Source organism: Theropithecus gelada, chromosome 12 (assembly GCF_003255815.1).
Source record: "Theropithecus gelada isolate Dixy chromosome 12, Tgel_1.0, whole genome shotgun sequence".
NCBI classification, from domain to species: Eukaryota; Metazoa; Chordata; class Mammalia; order Primates; family Cercopithecidae; genus Theropithecus; species Theropithecus gelada.
The window spans coordinates 111,419,959-111,439,653 of record NC_037680.1 but is presented as its reverse complement, the minus strand read 5'-3'; the positions used below and the strand labels follow the sequence as shown (position 1 = coordinate 111,439,653).

The window sequence follows — 19,695 nt, the reverse complement described above, 5'->3', positions numbered from 1 at the left end:
AAGGTGCTTTAAAAAAAATACCGATTGCAATTTTCTCAGTATTATTGATTAATGTAGGCACAGGGGCTGGGTGAGGCAGTGAATGTGGGGGTGCCTGCCCTCCGGGCTGTGGGTGGGCTCCACAGGCTGCACGCCATGTGGGGAGAGGCTGAGTTCACATTCCAGCTGCTGCTCTTCAGGCCTCTGAACCATTTCCTACAACACTTTCGGCACCAAATGTTGAGGGGTGTTTTCCCACACCAACCACTTCTCCAACCCCGGCCGGTGCCCTTCAGTTCAGTTCAATTCACTTCAATTCTAACACGCAGCCTGCACAAGTTAACAGACCCTCTTCACTTCAGGCGCCAATCAGTCACAAATCTCAGCTTCTTGCACTTCGGACTCATCAGCTCTGAATCAGGGATTCCCAAGACCCCCTCCTTAGTTTGATAATTTGCTAGAAGGGCTCATAGAACTCTGGAAAGTGCTTTCCTTACCATTACTGGTTCATTATAAAGGATACAGCTCATAAATGGTCAATGGAAGAGCTGCCCAGGGCGAGGAGGGGGAGGGGCATGGAGCTTCCATTCTCTCTCCAGGTGCAACGGAGCAATTCCACGACCCAGAAGCTCTCAGAACCCCAGGGTTTAGGGTTTCCATGGAGGTTCCATTATGTACTCATCAGTGATTAAATCACTGGCCACGGGTGATTAGCTGAATCCCCAGCCTCTCTTCCCTCCCCTGGAGGGTGGGGAGTGGGGTCCAGGCTCCTATCTTCTAATTGCATGGGTGGTTCCTCTGGTCTTAAAGATATTTAGGGGACAACTGTCACCTCATTAGCATAAACCCAGGTAAGGTTGAAAGGGCTGAATCTTTTTTTTTTTTTTTTTTTTGAGATGGAGTCTTCCTCTGTCACCCAGGCTGGAGTACAATGGCGCCATCTCGGCTCACTGAAACCTCTGCCTCCTGGGTTCAAGTGATCCTCCTATCTCAGCCTCCTGAGTAGCTGGGATTACAGGCTCCCACCATGATGCCTGGCTAATTTTCATATTTTTATTTTTTTTTTTATTTTTATTTTTTTATTTTTTTTTTTTTTTGAGACGGAGTCTCGCTCTGTCACCCAGGCTGGAGTGCAGTGGCCAGATCTCGGCTCACTGCAAGCTCCGCCTCCCGGGTTCACGCCATTCTCCGGCCTCAGCCTCCCGAGTAGCTGGGACCACAGGCGCCCGCCACCTCGCCCGGCTAGTTTTTTGTATTTCTTAATAGAGACGGGGTTTCACCGTGTTAGCCAGGATGGTCTCGATCTCCTGACCTCATGATCCACCCGTCTCGGCCTCCCAAAGTGCTGGGATTACAGGCTTGAGCCACCGCGCCCGGCCCTCATATTTTTAGTAGAGATGGAGTTTTGCCATGCTGGCCAGGCTGGTCTCGAATTCCTGACCTCAAGTGATCCACCTGCCTTGGCCTCCCAAAGTGCTGGGATTACAGGCGTGAGACACCGCGCCCAGTGGAAAAGGCTGATTCTGATAACAAAAGATACTTCTCTAACACCCTTCACTTAGGAAATTCCCAAGGGTTTTAGGAGCTTCATACCAGAAACTGAGGACAAAGACCAAATATACGTTTCTTAGTATATCACAATATCACATACCTAAGTGACTTCTCTCCAGAAAGTTCCCAAACCTTCTCACTTCTTTTTCTCATTTGTGCTTTGGGGACAATTAGTGTTATTAATATAATATTAATATTCCTTATTAAAAATAAATAATCTTTTTTTTGAGATAGAGTCTTGCTCTGTCACCAGGCTGGAGTGCAGTGGCACGATCTCTGCTTACTGCAACCTCCACCTCCCAGGTTCAATTGATTCTCCTGCCTCAGCCTGCCAAGTAGCTGGGACTACAGGCACCACACCCAGCTAATTTTTGTATTTTTAGTAGAGACTGGGTTTCACCATGTTGGCCAAGATGGTCTCCATCTCTTGACCTTGTGATCCACCTGTCTTGGCCTCCAAAGTGTTGGGATTACAGGTGTAAGCCACTGCGCCTGGCCAATAATTACTTTCTAATGGACTTTTCACCAAGACATCACAGGTTCTCAACTGAAACATCGGTCGTTCCTGGAGCAGTTAAAATGATGTCAAATGCACCAATTATTTATAGCAGTCCCAGTCTATTCCTGACCTCACCTGGTGTGAATGACAGCTCTTCCCTGCACAGCGGGGGCCGTCTCCTTGTGACCACGGTGATAGGTTCCACCTGAGCGGCTTCAACTAGGGAAACTCCAAACGTTTAGTCTTGGTTAATTATTCTTCATCTCACCGTCTCGAACTTTCAAATACTAGAGATGCTGTACCAAAGGTGGCTCAAGGACAAGTGTGGTGCAGGACAGACGGTGGGACCTCTTGTAACAGAGGCCCTGTGGATGGCTGGAGACCTAGTGTGCTGGTGCAACGGTACTTGGCAGAGAAGACATTGACTTATGGTTGAGACTGAAGGAACTCTTGTTAATGTAGACATGGGAAGGCAATTAGAGGGAGCTATGGTTTTGAGAGAAGGGAGAGGGAGGACAGAGAGGGAACAGGGTGAGAAATGATGGATTTCTGACATTTCTGGGCCATGGAGCCTGGTGAATCCATAGCCCTTCTAGACCTCTTTGATCTCTCTGGTCCCTTCTCCTCCACACCATCTCCAATTTCAGGCTCTCACTGGGTCCTTTCAGAAGGAGAACTAAGAAACACTCCAGGAGCAGAGTGAGCCAGCGCAGAAGGAGTCAGAAATTCGTCATCAAACAAAAGGACTAGAATACATTTGAATGAATAAAGAGGAAAACAAATCCATTTTTGTTCTGCTAGAATATTTGAAATTCAAAATAACTGGTGTTTATACAAATTTACAGCACTTATTGTACGTCTTAATCACCTATACCATTTGGAAAGCTGTGTGTTCTCTAACTAGAGGCAGGTCCAGAAGTAATTTACGATGAATCTGGCATGCACTTCTCCCTCCATTCCCACACTCCCTGCTCAAACTGGGGAGCAAGTGACTGCACCTGCCTTCGACTCCGTCTCTCACCCTGCCCATCTGCCTGTTGGAAACTGCTCCTGGGCTTGACCACACTTTTACAGGGTGGCCAAGGAAAGTCCTCGGGGGTCACAGGCCACAAAGACCCCTAGGTGATGTCAGTTGGGGGTGGGCTGGGTGTGGATCTGTGAAAGTTGTCAGAATCAATATAGAGTCACTTATGTCAAATCCTAATCAAATGAAGTCGAGAGGCAGTGAAGGGAAGCCCTCATGCATATTCGCCGTATAAGAAGAACTATCGCAAGAGACTGTCCCACGCCACAACCCTGCAGTTAAGCCCGCTTGTATGAGGACAGCTTTCCACTAACAGCCAGTCCTAATGGCAGCCTTGCAAGTAGACTTACGAAACCACAAGCTTGCAGTTGGGGCTGCTCCTGTGAAGACCCTCTCCTAGTACTGGCCAGTGCACACTTCGCCACTTGTGATAAGCCCTGTAACCAATAAACTTTTGTTTCAAAACCTGCACATACTTCTCCTTTTTGCCTTTTAAGGTTTCCCTTTGCCTTGGCCTCCCCAGATATGCCTATGAGTAGTCATAGCATGCACATCTGGGTTATAACCCTTCTGTCTAATCCTGAATAAACTCATTTCTTTGGAGGGCCACTCTCTCTTATTTTAGATTGACATATCTGTTAAGCAAATAGGATTTTCCTTCTAACTCATATTTTTTATCCTTAAAAGCCAATTTATTTCTGTTATCATGGTGCCAAAATTTTTTATGGCTTCTTGTGGAAGCCACTGAAAGAAAATTTATTTTGAGTGTACTTGTCCTGGTTGGGAAATATATAAAAGTAAGACATTTTTTCCCCCAGTGAATTTATTTAATTTTCTCCAATACCCAAATGTTTCCAACTCATAGATGATTTCCAAAGATACCTGGTGATGTCCATCTTATTGCACACTGGAGACAGGAAGAAGATATTCAGAAAATAATTATATTTGAAATAACATTTCCTCAGTCAATAACTGTCTAGTCGTTGTCATCTCTTTTCCATATCACCTCTGGCCCCGTCGGCTTCCCTCTCCTTTTCTGTCTCATTGCTGGGGCTGCCTGCAGAGCCTGTCAATGCCCATGCTGTGTGAATGCGCAAAAGACCGCCCACATGGGGTTGCCCCCAAGAGTCAAGTCCGCAATGACATTTGTAGTCATAGGGATAAGAAATGGTTTGAAAACTTTAGCATAAGAACAGTTAATTGATATGGCATTTCCCTAAGAACGCTTTTAGTTATAAAAGAATTAGAAACGTTTCTAGGTAAACGATTAGTCGAAATCACCTTGAAAAGAAGCCATCGAGTGTGAAAATCAAAATCACAGGCTCTGGAGATGGACAGGACTGGGTCAAAGCCTGGCATTACCATTGCCCAGCTGAGTGACCCTTAGCAGGTGACACTACTGCACCAAACCTGTTTTTCGTCTTCAGAAACAAAGGTAACGACTATAAACCTATTTCATATTGGCTGATGTGAGGATGAAATGAGATAATACATTGGGCTTCTGTGCCTGGTACACAGGAAGCACTCCACAGAAGTGAGGCGCAGTTGTTGTTACTTGGCTTTAAGGAAATACAAGCATGTTCTTTATTCCCCTGGTGAGACACATGTCACCAGAGATTCTCCTCCCATCCACTCGTGGTCTGGTGGAGGTGGACAACAGAAAGGCCAATATCATACACCCTGCAAGAGCCTTGCCCCCCAGCACCACCTTCCGATCAGATGGAACCTGTGGGCAACTGGCTCCTCAGCCCCTCAAGAGACCAGGCCTGGATGTCCAAGGCTGAGCAAGCGAAGCTGCCTTCAGCCTAATGTGTCTACCACCCTAAAGATGCTCTCACAGGTTAAAGTGTTGTGAACCCCTGTCCAGGTGATCTTGGCCTGGACAGGGGATGGCCAATTCCTGGCTCTCTTCAGGTTGCCATTATGTATACAAATATATGCGTATTTAGTTCAAAATTAAATGCATTCTTAGCTAATATACGTATATTGTCTTAGTTCAGGCTGTTACAACAATTAGGCTGGGCAATTTATAAATAATAGAAATTTATTTCTCACAGTTCTGGAGGCTGGGAAGTCCAAAGATCAAGGCACTGGCAGATTCCACTCTTTCAGGTGGCAGGCTGGGCATCTAACCTGGAGTTTCAGGCCCACTCCTTTGGCTTCCAGATGCATCTGCTTCTCTCTGGTGCCCATGTCTCCAAGATGTCCCCCGGAGAGGTCCTTCTAGCATCCACCTAGTCATGTCCCCCTACCATCCCACTTTCTACAACCTTTGCTGGCTTTCCCTTAAGCTTAGGGTGAGACATACCTGACATTCATGACTCAGCTCTGCTATTTCTTTCCATCTTCACTGCTGGCCTCTCCCCACCATGGACCCCCTTGTGGTGCCACAGAATGCCGTGACCACATGTTAACCCTGGGGAGCCTCAGGCCTCTCTGCCTCTCTTCCAGGGATGCTCTGCCTGAGTTGGACTGTCCTTCCCTTGCTGAGGCAGCTGGGGTCAGACGTCTTTCTCTGTGAAACCTTCTCAGCCTGCCCCACTCACCTTCTTCTATCTCCTTGGCTCTGTTCAGGTTGCCATTATGCATACAAATATATGCATATTTAGTTCAAAACTAAATATCTTCCTCGCTAAAATACCCACGATGACGCAGGCCAGGCTGTTACAACAACTAGGTTGGGCCACTTATAAATAGTAGAAATTTGTTTCTCACACTTCTGGAATCTGGGAAATCCAAGATCAGGGCACCGACAGATTCCATGTCTGGTGAGGACTGCTCTCTGCTTCAAAGATGGAGTCTTGTTGCTGCGTCCTCACATGATGGAAAGTGGAAAGGCAAAAAGGATGAAGAGATGAACTCACTCCTTGAGCCCTTTTAGAAGGCCCTAGTCTCATCCATGAAGGCCGAGTCTAATTGGTATGGTTTGGCTGTGTCCCCACCCAAATCTCATCTTGAATTGTAGCTCCCATAATCCTCATGTGTTGTGGGAGAAACCCAGTGCGAGGTCATTGAATCATGGGGACAGGTCTTTCCAGTGCTGTTCTCATGAGAGTGAATAAGTCTCGTGAGATTTGATGATTTTATAAAGGGCAGTTCCCTGCACAAGCTCTCTTGCCTGCTGCTATGTAAGACGTGCTTTTGCTCCTCCTTCACCTTCTGCCATGACTGCAAGGCCTCCCCAGCCATGTGGAACTGTGAGTCCATTAAACCTCTTTCCTTTATAAATTACCTAGTCTCAGGTAGGTCTTTATAGCAGCATGAGATTGGACTAATACACTAATCATCTTCCAGTGCTCCCACTTCTTAATACCATCATCCTGGGCTTTAAGATCCAACATATGAATTTTGTAGGGACACATACATTTGAATCATGGCACACATCTATACAAAATGTGTATTTACATACATACATAAGCACATATATACACATATGCATGCATGTATATATGTCTACATTTATATATATGTACTGTGAGCTACATGCAGGTGAAAATGTTGTTTTGTTCACCTTTATTTAGTCTGGTAGGATTTATCTATATGGAATATATAAACGAATATTAATTACATATTTTTCAAATAAAAATGTATGAAAATATAAGCATATTAAGATAAACATGTAATTTTGCCTAATGATATAAACATGGAAGTAGGATATACAAACACAGATACATTGGTAAATAAGTATATTGACATATAAATACATACATGTAAGTATACTTTTTCCACATCGAAAACTGAACTTGTCCCAAATCAGAAAGGGAAAGGTTTGAAATGCTAGCTCTCTCTCTATAATATATATAATCCAGATTTTCATGTATACATCTATCTGCCTCTGAAATCTCTGTTTAGTTCTATTAATCCATGTCCTTTCTTGTTCCAATTTTACAGTATTTTAATTATTATTTTATACTGTGTTTTGATACTCGATAAGGTAATTTCCTTCTCATTATTTTTGTTTTTAAAATTTCATTGCCATTTTTGCATATTTTCTTTTCCGTTTGAACTTGAGAATCAACTAATCACTTATAATACATTATTTTTAACTTATTTTTATTATTTTAAATTATTTTTAATTTATTTATTTTTAAATTTTTATTTATGTGTTTATTTACTTTTTAATAGAACCACCAAGTCCAATACAATACATTTTGGCAGGAGTTTTCATTGGGATTACATTGAATTTATAGATTAGAGTAAAATCAATGTCTTTCTGATAAAAAAAAAACTCCTATCCCGAAATATCCTGTTTCTCTCTTTAGGTTTTTAGCTTTTGATTAGGTGTTACAGAAGATTTCTTTATATATGTATAGTGCATTACTTGGTAGATGTAATTTAATGTGTTTTATAATTCTTGTTATTGTGAATGGGATAGTTTTTCGAAAATAAAACTTCTTATAGTGGAAAGTTTCAAAAGCATATGCAACTTGTAGGAGGGGAATGAGGAATCCTTGTGTTCCCCAAACCAAGCTGACTCATGCCCACTCTTCCTTTCTCCCTGCTCCACATAATCCTTTCTACCTCCCCACTTATTTTGAAGCAAATCCTGGTTTTAACATTATTTCTACCATGGGCTCTTTCATGTTAATTTTGGGCCTGAAAACTTACTTAGCTTTCTTATTTGTTTTAATAACATATTGTTAATTTAACGTGCTTTTTCAGGTAGCGACACTTTTGACATGAACTCTGCAGTCCTCAACATGGTATGTAACACAAGGTAGGTCCTTAATACTTGCCTTTGGTTGGTTCGAAACTAAGTGTGTGACCGTCATGATGACATCTCTCAGTTTGCTGTCATGTGGCACCACTGGGTCATCCTTCCCATCCCACGACAGTCCTTAGACTCAAGTTCAGGTTTAGTTAGTCTACGCTAGCCCCCTGTGCTGTTTACCATTCCACTGACAATGCATTTCTTGGCTACTGGGAAAAAACATCCTGCAGTAGGAACCAATCTCCCCCTCTCCCTGCCTAGTCCTGGGTCTCAGTTTGCAGAGGCTCTGCCTTGGGCTCATTCTCTCCAGAGCGGCAGCAGCCGCAGATAAAAGTGGGGCAAGGTTCACCTGAGCACAAAGCAGAGCCCGGCCTGGCTAATAATTTATGTAGAGTTTCTATTGCTCAGAACCTGAATCCATTATTCAACTTTAAAACAGCAATAAAATATGCAAATGCAGCAGGCAGAAGTGCACACACAGCACACACCATGCTTCAGCCTTGGCAATTGCTGGGCCCACTGGAGTTTCAGAGAGAAACACTTCATTTCCTCCGCCTGTCAGTGTGTGGAAAGAGATAGAAACTTCAGCCATGGCACAAGAGCACCGGGCCACTGTTTATCTTCAGACCTGGCCTTGGGAGACATCTTTAGTGGCCCACAGCAGCAGAGAAGTCAAGACCAGCCTCTGGGGAGAGGCTTGGGTCAACCTGTCCTTGTCTTTCCCCTGAAAGAGGGAAACTCTTTGATGGTAGTTTCAATGCAAGGTTGTGCTGTTCCCAATCCCATTCTCCTATAAAATAACCAATTCTTGATGCCATCCATATATTAACATAAACCCCCTTTGACAATTTTTGTTTGATATTTTGGATTAGCACATTCTGCTACTTATTGGGTAAAGTAGCCATGTTTTCTTTACTCTGATGTTGACCTCTGTCTATCAAGTAAGTCACTGAGAAGAGGTCCAGGCCGGGCGTGGTGGGTCACACCTGTAATCCCAGCACTTTGGGAAGCCAAGGTGGGCCGCTCACTTGAGGCCAGGAGTTCAAGACCAGCCTGGTCAACATGGTGAAACCCTGACTCTACTAAAAATACAAAAATTAGCCAGGTATGGTGGCGAGTGCCTATAATCCCTGCTACTCGGGAGGCTGAGAATTGTTTGAATCTGGTAGGCGGAGGTTGCAGTGAGCCAAGATCTCACCACTGCACTCTAGCCTGGGCGAGCTTGTGAGACACCATCTCAAAAAAAAAAAAAAAAAGGAGGTCTACATTCAGCTTATCTACTCCCCAGTCACGATTTTAGGGTTCTCATCCATAAGAGAGCCTTGAGGGTTCTCAGTTTTAAAAACTTGTCCTCATGGCAACTCCCACGCCATCCTTGACTCTGATACTCGTCTGCTTCTTCTCTGGCTTTGGTATGGCTTTCTTTGGTTCTCTCACCCAAAGTGGAACTGGTTTGGTTGTATGCCTAAGCTGGGAAGATTTAATCTCATTTAAAAAGTAACTACTATTTAATGAAAAGAGGACTGGATTTGAAATCTGAAAATATGGGCTCAGGGCCTGCAAGTACAACTTACTGCTGGGGCCATGCTGGTGGAGTCATTTCATGTCCTGGAGCCTTCAGTGTCATGGATAACACTGAATTCAGACCTTTGGTACGAGAGTCAGACAGGATGATGGGTGTGAAAGTATTGGGTAGGATGTGTTGTTTATACTCATATCACTAGAACTGTATCCGGCCGACTTGCACCAGAACACATTACTCGTTGTTAAAATGTTGAAGTATTTCTATGCCAGTTCAGAAATAGCTGTCTTTACAAGAAGCCCCACACCCGCAATGTCCCAGAGCTCCTCACTGCTCTGACCACCTCGACCTCTCGTTTACTGCCCCTGCATTCCTACTGTCCTGCAACAAAAGAGTTAATGCCTGGTACTATTCCCAAGACTCACAATTTTCTGCTTTTGGCTCCAGGCAACACACATTTATTTTCAGCATTAACTGGAGCTTAACCCCAATGTTAAAAATTAGAATCTGCAGAAGTTAAAATTGGCCACTTAAGGCAAATTTTCTCTCCCTCTCTCTGAAAGTATGAATTACTGCTTCTACTGGCTGGGTAAGATGAACTTGATATAATAGCCCCAATCTTGTTTGTTCCAATAGAATATTTCATACGGTAGAAGAAGGCTAAATTATGTGTTTTGAAATTCCCTGAAGCTGCAATTCAAGAAGTGTGTAATTAAGCCCTGGCATTATTAAGGAGTTGCAAATATTTTTCTTCCAACTTTCCTGTGGTTTAAAAACTATTCAGGCTTTGGATTTTTGTGGTAGCAGACTAGGTGGCACATTCTAAGAACTACTGTTAAATGGTGAACGAAAATCAACGCATGTGGCCCTCCTTCTGGGGTAAAAAGACTTTCTCACAGCTTCTCATTGGCAGCAGGCATAGCTATTCCCTTCTTGGAGGCGGCCCCTAGAATCTGTGACAGGTGCGACACTTTTCATCTACAGTGTCTGGAAAAGATATGGTTCAGCCTTCAGATCCCTTTCTGGCAGGGTTGACAAGAGTGGCCCATGGCAGTCATCAAGTTCATTGCTTCAGTGAGATCCGTACCTCCTTGAGAACTGCTTATGCTTCTCTAAAGAGATAACTTCACTAAAAGGTGAAGACTTTTGAGAAGAAAACCACATAAAAAAGGATCTATTCTTGCATTGCTTAGATGTTGTCTTCTGTCCTTAGGGCTGTTATAACAAATTGTCAAAAACACGATGGCTTAAAAACAACAGAGTTTTATTATTTCACAATTCTGTAGGTCGAAGTCTGAAATCAAGAGTGAGCAGGGCCACATGGGCCCCTTCTGAAGGCCCCAAGGACAGTCCCTCTTTTCCTCTTCCAGCGTCTGGCAGTCCTAGGCCTTCTTTGATTTATGGCAGCCTCACTTTCATCTGTGCCTGTGACTCACATAGCCCTCCTCTCTGTGTCTCTGACTTTCTCTTCTCTTAAAAGAACACCTCGGCTGGGCGTGGTGGCACACGCCTGTAATCCCAGCACTTTGGGAGCCTGAGGCGGGTGGATCACCTGAGGTCAGGAGTTTGAGACTAGCCTGACTAACATGGTGAAACACTGTTTCTACTAAATACAAAAAAATCAGCTGGGCGTGGTGGCACATGCCTGTAATCCAAGCTACTTGGGAGGCTAAGACAGGAGAATCGCTTGTACCTGGGAAGGCAGAGGTTGTGGTAAGCCTAGATTGCACCATTGTACTCCAGCCCGGGCAACAATAGTGAAACTCCATCTCATAAAAAAAAAAAAAATCCCCAAAAAACCCCACACCTGCTGTTGGGTTTAGGGCCTCTCCTCAATACAGAGTGCACTCATCTTGAGATAACTTAATGATATCTGCTGATAAAGATCCTTTTTCCCATAAGGTCACATTCACCAGTACTGAAGATTAGGACATGAATGTATATTTTAGAGTCACAATTTAACAGCCTATAGACGTATATTTTAAAAATCCGGATGATTACCTAAGGGATTGATAACAATAGTTATCTATTTGGGGAGAGGGAGGAAAGAGGATAAGGCAGCAGGGGAGGAAGGGAGAATTTTGCTTCTATTTCATTCTTAAACAATTTAAAGTTTTGAGTCTGGTAAATCTGTCACTTAGTAAATAATTAAACAAGTCTATCTAATTTAAAAGATATATTTTTGCTTTTGATTTCTTTTGGGGGACAGAGTCTTGCTCTGTTGCCCAGGCTGGGGTGCAGTGGCACAATCTCGGCTCACTGCAAACTCAGCTTCCCTGGTTCAAGCGATTCTCCTGCCTCAGCCTCCCGAGTAGCTGGGATTACAGGTGCGCACCCCCTACGCCCGGCTAATTTTTGTATTTTTAGTAGAGATGGGGTTTCACTATGTTGGCCAGGCTGGTCTCGAACTCCTGACTTCAGGTGATCCACCCGCCTCGGTCTCCCAAAATGCTGGGATTACAGGGGTAAGCCACCACGCCTGGCAGTCAGTTTCAATTTTTTTTTTTTTTTTTTTTTTTTTGAGACTAAATGTTGCTCTCATTGCCTAGGCTGGCATGCAATGGTATGATCTCAGCTCACTGCAACCTCTACCTCCTGGGTTCAAGCGATTCTTCTGCCTGAACCTCCTGAGTAGCTGGGATTACAGGCACCTGCCACCAGGCCCAGCTAATTTTTTGTATTTTTAGTAGAGACAGGGTTTCACCATGTTGGCCAGGCTGGTCTTGAACTCCTGACCTCAGGTGATCCACCGCCTCGGCCTCCCAAAGTGCTAGGATTATAAGCATGAGACATGGTGTGGGGCCCAGTTTCAATCTTTAACCAATGAAAACCTAAACACAAAACAAGAATTCTTAACCAATCATGATGAAACACAGTAACTTTTTTTTTTAAATAAAAGGAAGGAGAAAGTGTTGAAAATTGACATCTATGTTTACATATCACAGCAACACAAAGTGCCAGCAAAAAAAAAAGAAAAGAAAAAAATAAGTATGTTGACGCCATGAGGTTTGCTCTGCTTCCCACTGTCATTTATTCAGTACGTGTGTCACTAGATGCAGGACTTGCTCTAGAAGTAGGAGGAAGTCAATGGCACTGTGAGAAACATGAATGACCAAGGGACTCTGTCACGTCCTTTCTTACTCATGTGACTTCCTTATGTGAAAGGAAAATAAATCCTGGGGCCTCCAAATCACTAAGCTAAAGGGAAAACTCCAGCTGGATCTGCTTAGGGCAAACCTGCCTCCCATTGTATTCAAAGTCATCCCACTCTTCACTGAGATAAATGCATATCTGATGGCCTCCTTTGGAAAGGCTCATCAGAAACTCAGAAGAATGCAACCATTCGTCTCTTATCTACCTACGACCTGGAATTTCAGTATCAGACCAATGTTTATCTTGCGTATATTGATTGATGTCTCATGTCTCTGTAGAGACTACAAGGACAGTTTGTTGTTGAAATAATTCATTGTACTGAGCTTCACTTGAAATGCTTAAATACCTTGAAAGCATTTTAATTTTTGCCTTTACTCAAAATAAGTGCTGGTTACTTTCTAATGAATGCAAATCCCAGTATGTGAAAAGTGTAGGTTAGGACAGTAAAAGAGGAGGTGACACCATTTTAATGGTTTCTCAGAAGCTCTGCTCCGATGACCTTGGGTGCATGTCATCAGTACCGCCTGACGTTATGTCACAGGTGCATGTCCTTAACTTTGGCAAAACAAACTTCCTAAATTGAGATCTGTCTCAGATATTTAGGCTTCACAGCTATGCCAGCTAACCCCTTATGCTGAAAATGAGGACTTAGAAGGAAAGGGCAAGAGAGCCAAACTTGCTTTTTCCTTTTTTTTTTTTTTTTTTTTAAAGTCTTTCCTTATTAATCAATAAGCCAAAAGTAGAGGTTGTTAGTAGAAAATGCATGCACCAAGAAGTGAAATAAAAGCTGTTGAGTTCATGTGTTATAGTGTTTCCAATGTTCTGCTAAGAATGAAATATATATGCATGTACAAGCCACAGAATACAAATTGTGTAATTTTAGTGATGCTGCATATGAGTTAAATGTACTTACGTTTGCATTAAAAAGCGAAATTGCACAATTTGAAGAGTAATGGTAAAATTCATGCTAGTGATTTAAAACTGTATTCTTTCTTTACTCAAAACGACCTCCATTAGCAAATTAAAAACACCATGACAAATTGAGAGACTGTAGAAAAAGGGAAAAACCTTATCTTTTATTACATTCCATGGCACGTTTCTCCTGCTTTTTGAATGAGAGAGCACTTACAGTTTCATTTTGCATTTGGCTGCAAAAACTGCGCACTGCCCCCTGCAGGGAGCTGTATCACGGTGTTCTGATCAGCCTCTGGGGCAGTGGCCTCCTCTGGTCCAATCAGCTTGTGGGCTGAGGATCACGTGATATGAAATATGGCCACCCCTGCATGAACTTGGGGCAACTGCCCTGGGTAGGTGCCGGTACAAGGAAAGGCAATCCTTCAAGCAATAATCTTATGGCAGTCTCCCTCACCTCTCTTCACCCCTGGGTATTTTTGGCATTGCTGAGTTTTAAATGACGGGGTGTGATGTTTCTTCAGCCTATTACACTTCATTGTGTCATTTTTTTAACTGCTTCTGGGAAACTATTAAAATGGTGTTACCTCCCCTTTTATTGGCCTAAACCACACTTTTCACATACTGGGCTTTTCATTCATTAGAAAGTAACTACTTATTTTGAGTAAAGGCAAAAATGGAAATGGTTTCAAGGTATTTAAGCATTTCAAGTGAAGCTCAGCGCAGTGAATTATTTCAACAACAAAATTTCCATGTAGTCTCTTGGAAGAAAAATGTATCTTAACGAAATTTTAGGACTTCCCATTTTGTTTTGTTTTGTCTTGGCTTATTAGTTATTTAAATGTCCGGATCTGTGAAATAACATCGTTTCTTTTAAAAGACAGCAGGTTCTGAATTTAGCACTTCCTGAGCAAAAAGAACTAAGGTTGCAGAAAGCTTCTCTTTCTGGCTTTCTGGTATTGTTGCTGGCAATGCTGCCCTTCCTGGGAGGTCTCCACCATCCACATTAGCCTGCATGTCTCTGTCCTTTTGCTTCGTTTCCCACCTGCACCCACCTGCCCACCACACTCGCACACTTCCCTTGCCCAACCAGAATTGCCATCAGGGGCTATTGGTCCAATCCCAAATGGTAGTAACAGAATCAAAAAGCCCAAGTTTGAAGGGAATTGCTCCTTCCGTGAAGTCCCCTGGGAACAAATTTTCTGGAAGACTCACCATCCCAGAGGCTACACAGCTCAGGACAACCCCTGTTCTTTTAAGGGAAAAGTGAAAGCCTGGACTTGTAGGTTTTCCCCACCAGTTTTCACATGGAGCTGATATCGGCATCTCTGCGAGACCGGGAGGAGATAGAGTGACCTCTCTGAAACTCCGAAGTTTACTTTCCCTGCATTTTCATGACTTGTTCTCAGCTCTTTGAACTGCATCCAAGTGCCTAGTTCATGATGCCATAATTGCTCACCGGGGTCAAGGGCAGAGCTCTGATTTCATATTGTAAAATTCAGTGCACCTGGGTACCACATAATAGCTCTACTAAGACATGTGTGCATTACATCAGCTATGATTCATTCCTGTGATCTGGTTTAGGCCACAATCTGATAACACAAACCAATTACTTAAACTGTTAGAAGATGCTTAACTGGAAAAAACATATCTTTAGTTTTCCTTCCAACTTTAGTCTAAACCACACACATATATATATATATATATATATGGTTTATATATATATATATGTTCATATTCCATATGTATATATTCCAAATACTCTACATGACTTTTAAACAACAACAAAACTCGGGGGAATAGGATCTAAAATGTATTTCCCAGGCCTGGCTTGGATGGGCTTCAGGGTCATTAACAAGCTGTGCCAAGCAGCATATGAAATCAGTGAGATAAGCTTTGATGCATATTAGCTGTGGGACTTTAAGCAAATGACTCATACTCTCTGAGGTAAAGATTTCTTATCTGTGAAATAGGGATAGCAAGGCCTACCCCTAAGGACTGTTGGGATTAAATTAAATAATAAAAACTCCTTAGTCAGTACTCAATATAGGTTCAGTACATATTGGTCTTTTTCTCCTTTCCAACCATGGAAAATACCTACATGCTGGGCAAACTAGGTTTCTCCTGGCCATGCCAGGGGACCTCTCACTGTGCTGCAGCCGAGGCTTGATTGGGATTGGCTCCTCTGGGTCTTTAGGGGCATATCTTAATTGATATCAACCAATCACAGTTATCCTGTGTTAGGGCAACAAACTGCTAGTCAAAGCTGCAGCCTGGTGGCAGGGAGTGAGTTAGGGGTGATCCAGGCAGTGCAAAGCTCAGCCATTTTTTTTTTTCCATTTGGAAGTGAGCAAAGAAGCTGTGGCTCTGGTTACTGTGGAGGCCTACTGGAGGACAAAGCCAGGGACAGAAAAGGGTGGAACAAAGAATCTCCAACAGACAGGCGGGGGCTCTGTTTGAGCAAAGTCTTAACGAGACTCTTCTTTTATAGGACTATTTGCCATCCTCAAATACACCAGCTACCACTCTGGGCACCCATAAGGACGGGATGTCACTCATCTCTGGGTTTTTGATCCAGAGCTGCAAGCGGGCAAGAGTGGAGGTGAATCACATAGGACCCATTCTAGCACTTCCACCAGTTGAGCCTTTTCGAATGGATTTTAAGATCACATCCTTCACACTAGCTGCATGGGCGGAGCTTCTGCTGTTAGACACAACGCAATGGAATATGGCTGACACAGTTTAGCTCTGTCTCCCCACTCAAATCTCATCTTGAATTGTAACCCCCACGTATTGAGGGAGGGACCTGTAATCTCCATGAGTGGAGAGAGGGAAGTGATTGTATTACAGGCGTGGTTTCCCCCATGCTGTTCTCCTGATAGTGAGTGAATTCTCACGAGATCTGATGTTTTTATAAATGATAGTTTTTCCTGCTGTCTTTCCCTGTCTCTCTCTCCACCCTTCTCCTGTCTCCTCTCTCCTCTTTCTCTCCTCTAGCCTCCTCTCTCTCTCTCTCTCTCTCACCTGCTGCCATGTAAGATGTGCCTGCTTCCCCTTCTGCAATGATTGTAAGTTTCCTGAGGCCTCTTCAGTGGAACTGGCTGAAATTACCCAGTCTTGGCAGTTCTTTTTTTTTTGAGATGGAGGCTCGCCTTGTCGCCCAGGCTGGAGTACAATGCCACGATCTCGGCTCACTACAACCTCCGCCTCCCAGGTTCAAAAGATTCTCCTGCCTCAGCCTCATGAGTAGCTGAGATTACAGGTGCCCACCACCATGCCCAGCTAATTTTTGTATTTTTAGTAAAGGCGGGGGTTTTACCATGTTGGCCAGGCTGGTCTCTAACTCCTGATCTCATGATCCGCCCTGGCAGTTCTTTATAGCAGTGTGAGAACAGACTAATTCAATGGTTATCTCTATTTTTATCTGCTGGTAGGAACCTCAGGCAGAATGTTAAACCTCTGAGATCTCTCCAGATCATAAGAGTGGGTATAACACTTTCAGGATTGTGCCATTTAACCCAGTAATCTAACTTTTAGATACATCTCCTGAGACACAAGCCTAAGAAAGAAAAAGACTGTCTTTGTGAAAATGTTATTATAGCATTATCTATGTATATATTTTGATTAAAATTAGAAAAGCATTACACTTAGTTGTAAAAACTGACAATAGCAAAGGATTGAAAGTGAAATATTTTAGTTTATTCCTTCCACATGACCTCTCCATGGCCTCATGTCCCAGAGGTAACCACTGTTAACAGTGTTATTCTTAAAAAAATTATTTACATAAATGAATATATTGGAGACATTTGTGTAAAAGCTTTAATTTGTGTTTCAAAAATATTTAAGGGAGGCTGGGTGCAATGGCTCACGCTTTAATCCCAGCACTTTGGGAGGCCAAGGTGGGCAGATCATTTGAGGTCAGGAGTTTAAGACAGCCTGACCACAATGGTGGAATCCCATCTCTATTAAAAATATGAAAATTCGTTGGGCATGGTGGCAAGTGCCTGTAATCTCAGTTACTTGGGAGGCTGAGGCACAAGAATCGCTTCAACCCAAGAGGCAAAGGTTGCAGTGAGCCAAGATTGCACCACTGCACTCAAGCCTGGGTGGCAGAGTGAGACTCCACCTCAAAAAAAAAAAAAAAAAATTTGTAAGGGAATATCGAAATAAGGGATCCACTAAATTATACTGCAAGCAAAACAAAATAAAACCAACAAACCAACGAGCCCTAAAGCAACCTAAGTGCCATCAGTCTGGAACAGGTTGATTAATTTGGTGTCATCTAATAGAATGCTGTACATCCATGACAAGGAATGAAGATGACCTACATATATTTTAATAGAAATGTGTCTAAGATACACCCTATATGCCATTAAGTGAAAAAGCAAGTTACAAATAATATGTACAGTACCATTCCTTTGCAGTACAATGGTATGAATTATACTATTCTATAGTTTTCATAAATCAAGACTTTTTTGATCAATGGAGATATGTTGGATATTACATACTAGTCTTAATTGCTGATGTCAGAAGAAGCATGGAAAAAGGTTCTCTGGACTAAGCAATGCTCTGTGTTGCACAGCTGGTGGCTCAGTGATATGGCTGGGCTCTGTGTCCCCACCCAAATCTCATCTTGAATTGTAATCTCCATGTGTTGGAGGAGGGGCTTGGTGGGAGGTAATTGGATTATGGGAGTGGATTTTCCCTTTGCTGTTCTTGTGATAGTGAGTGAGTTCTCATGAGATCTGATGGTTTAAAACTGTTTGGCACTTCCCCCTGCATGCTGTCCCTCTCCTGCCACCATGTGAGACAGGGTTTGCTTCCTCTTTGCCTTCCGCCACGATTGTAAGTTTCCTCCCTCAGAGCCATAACTAATCCTCTTTTGTTTATAAATTATCCAGTCTCAGGTATGAGTTCTTTCTCACACTGCTATAAAGAACTCATACAATCAGGTTCCCTCCTTAGTCTGAGCAGCATGCTGCATACCTGATCTGGTTATCAAAATCTCTGTAAATGTCTTTAAATTTTATTGAGTCTAAGGATGCTGGAAGGGATCCAAATAATATTTGTCAGAATCCATCCTGATTCCTAAGAATAAACAATCAGTGACTACTGTTTACCAGAAGTAATAAAGAGAGAACTAATTAATAGCTTGGCAAAGCAATATTATAGAGAAAATCACTAGTCAATTGTATTAGTCCATTTTCATGCTGCTGACGAAGACATACCTGAGACTGGGTAATTTATAAAGAAAAAGAAGTTTAATGGACTCGCAGTTCCACATAACTGGAAGGCCTCACAATCATGGCAGAAGGTGAAGGAGGAGCAAAGGCACGTCTTACATGGCAGTAGGCAAGAGAGAGATTGAGAACCAAGTTAAAGGGGAAACCTTTTAAATAACCATCAGATCTTGTGGAACTTATTCACTAACATGAGAACAGTATGGGGGAAACCACCTCCATGATTCAAGTATCTCCCACCAGGTCCCTTCCACAACATGTGGGAATTATGGGAGCTGCAATTCAAGATGAGATTTGGGTAGGGACACAGCCAAACCACGTCGTCAATGAAACGAGCGACTTCAAAAGAAACCAGAGCAAATGTCTTTCGATGAAAAAAAGGAGATGTTACAAATTTTCTACCATGCATTCCTTAAAACATGCAGAAAGAAATCGCACCTGTGAAAGGCAAATGGGCAGAGAAAGAACAGCGAGATCAGGCAAGAATGTGAGAAGATGAAAAAAGCACAATAGCAGAATTTAAAAATCCCAGATGGAAGCAGCAACAACAGATTCGAGGCTGCAGAAAACCTGATCAGTGAAGTAGATGATGCATGTGAGAAACTCTTGTGCCTAAAAATAAAAGTCAAGGGTATGAAAAAGATGAGGAAGTGAAAATGATGGGAGGATAAAACACCCATAGTTTAAGGATGTGGCATGTACCTGTGAGAAAGTATAGAACACCTGGAAAAGAAAACTGAACAAATAGAAACTCTCTTGAGCTAAAGAAAGAGTTGGCCTTTGGGTTGAAAAGGTTCATTAAACAAAGTCCAATTAGTTAGAAGAGCAGGACACTGAGACTTAGCTTCGTGACACTTGGATGTTTTAGGCACAAAGAAGGGACCCAGAGCAAATAGGAGCAGTAAGTCAACAAGAGCAACAACCGCAATAAAAACAAAAAGTCAGGTAACCCCAAACAACCCGTCAGGCCTGGCTTCAGACCTCCACAGAATAAAAATCCAGCAGGCAGTGGAGTCGTGTCCTCAGAATTCTGAGGGGAGGGATTTTTTGAAAATACTGAACAGAACTGACTACATAATTTGCAGAGCTTAGGCAGGCACAGGC

General features: G+C 42.9%; 1 long non-coding RNA gene across 1 annotated transcript; it reads left to right on the top strand.

Annotated features, from left to right (window-relative positions):
- The first annotated feature begins 7,705 nt into the window (after positions 1-7,705).
- LOC112635803 lies at positions 7,706-13,224 on the top strand. The gene is made up of 3 exons (XR_003122092.1): positions 7,706-7,756; positions 10,573-10,829; positions 12,028-13,224. It is a non-coding gene; the product is annotated as an uncharacterized LOC112635803 (long non-coding RNA).
- The last annotated feature ends 6,471 nt before the right edge of the window (positions 13,225-19,695 follow it).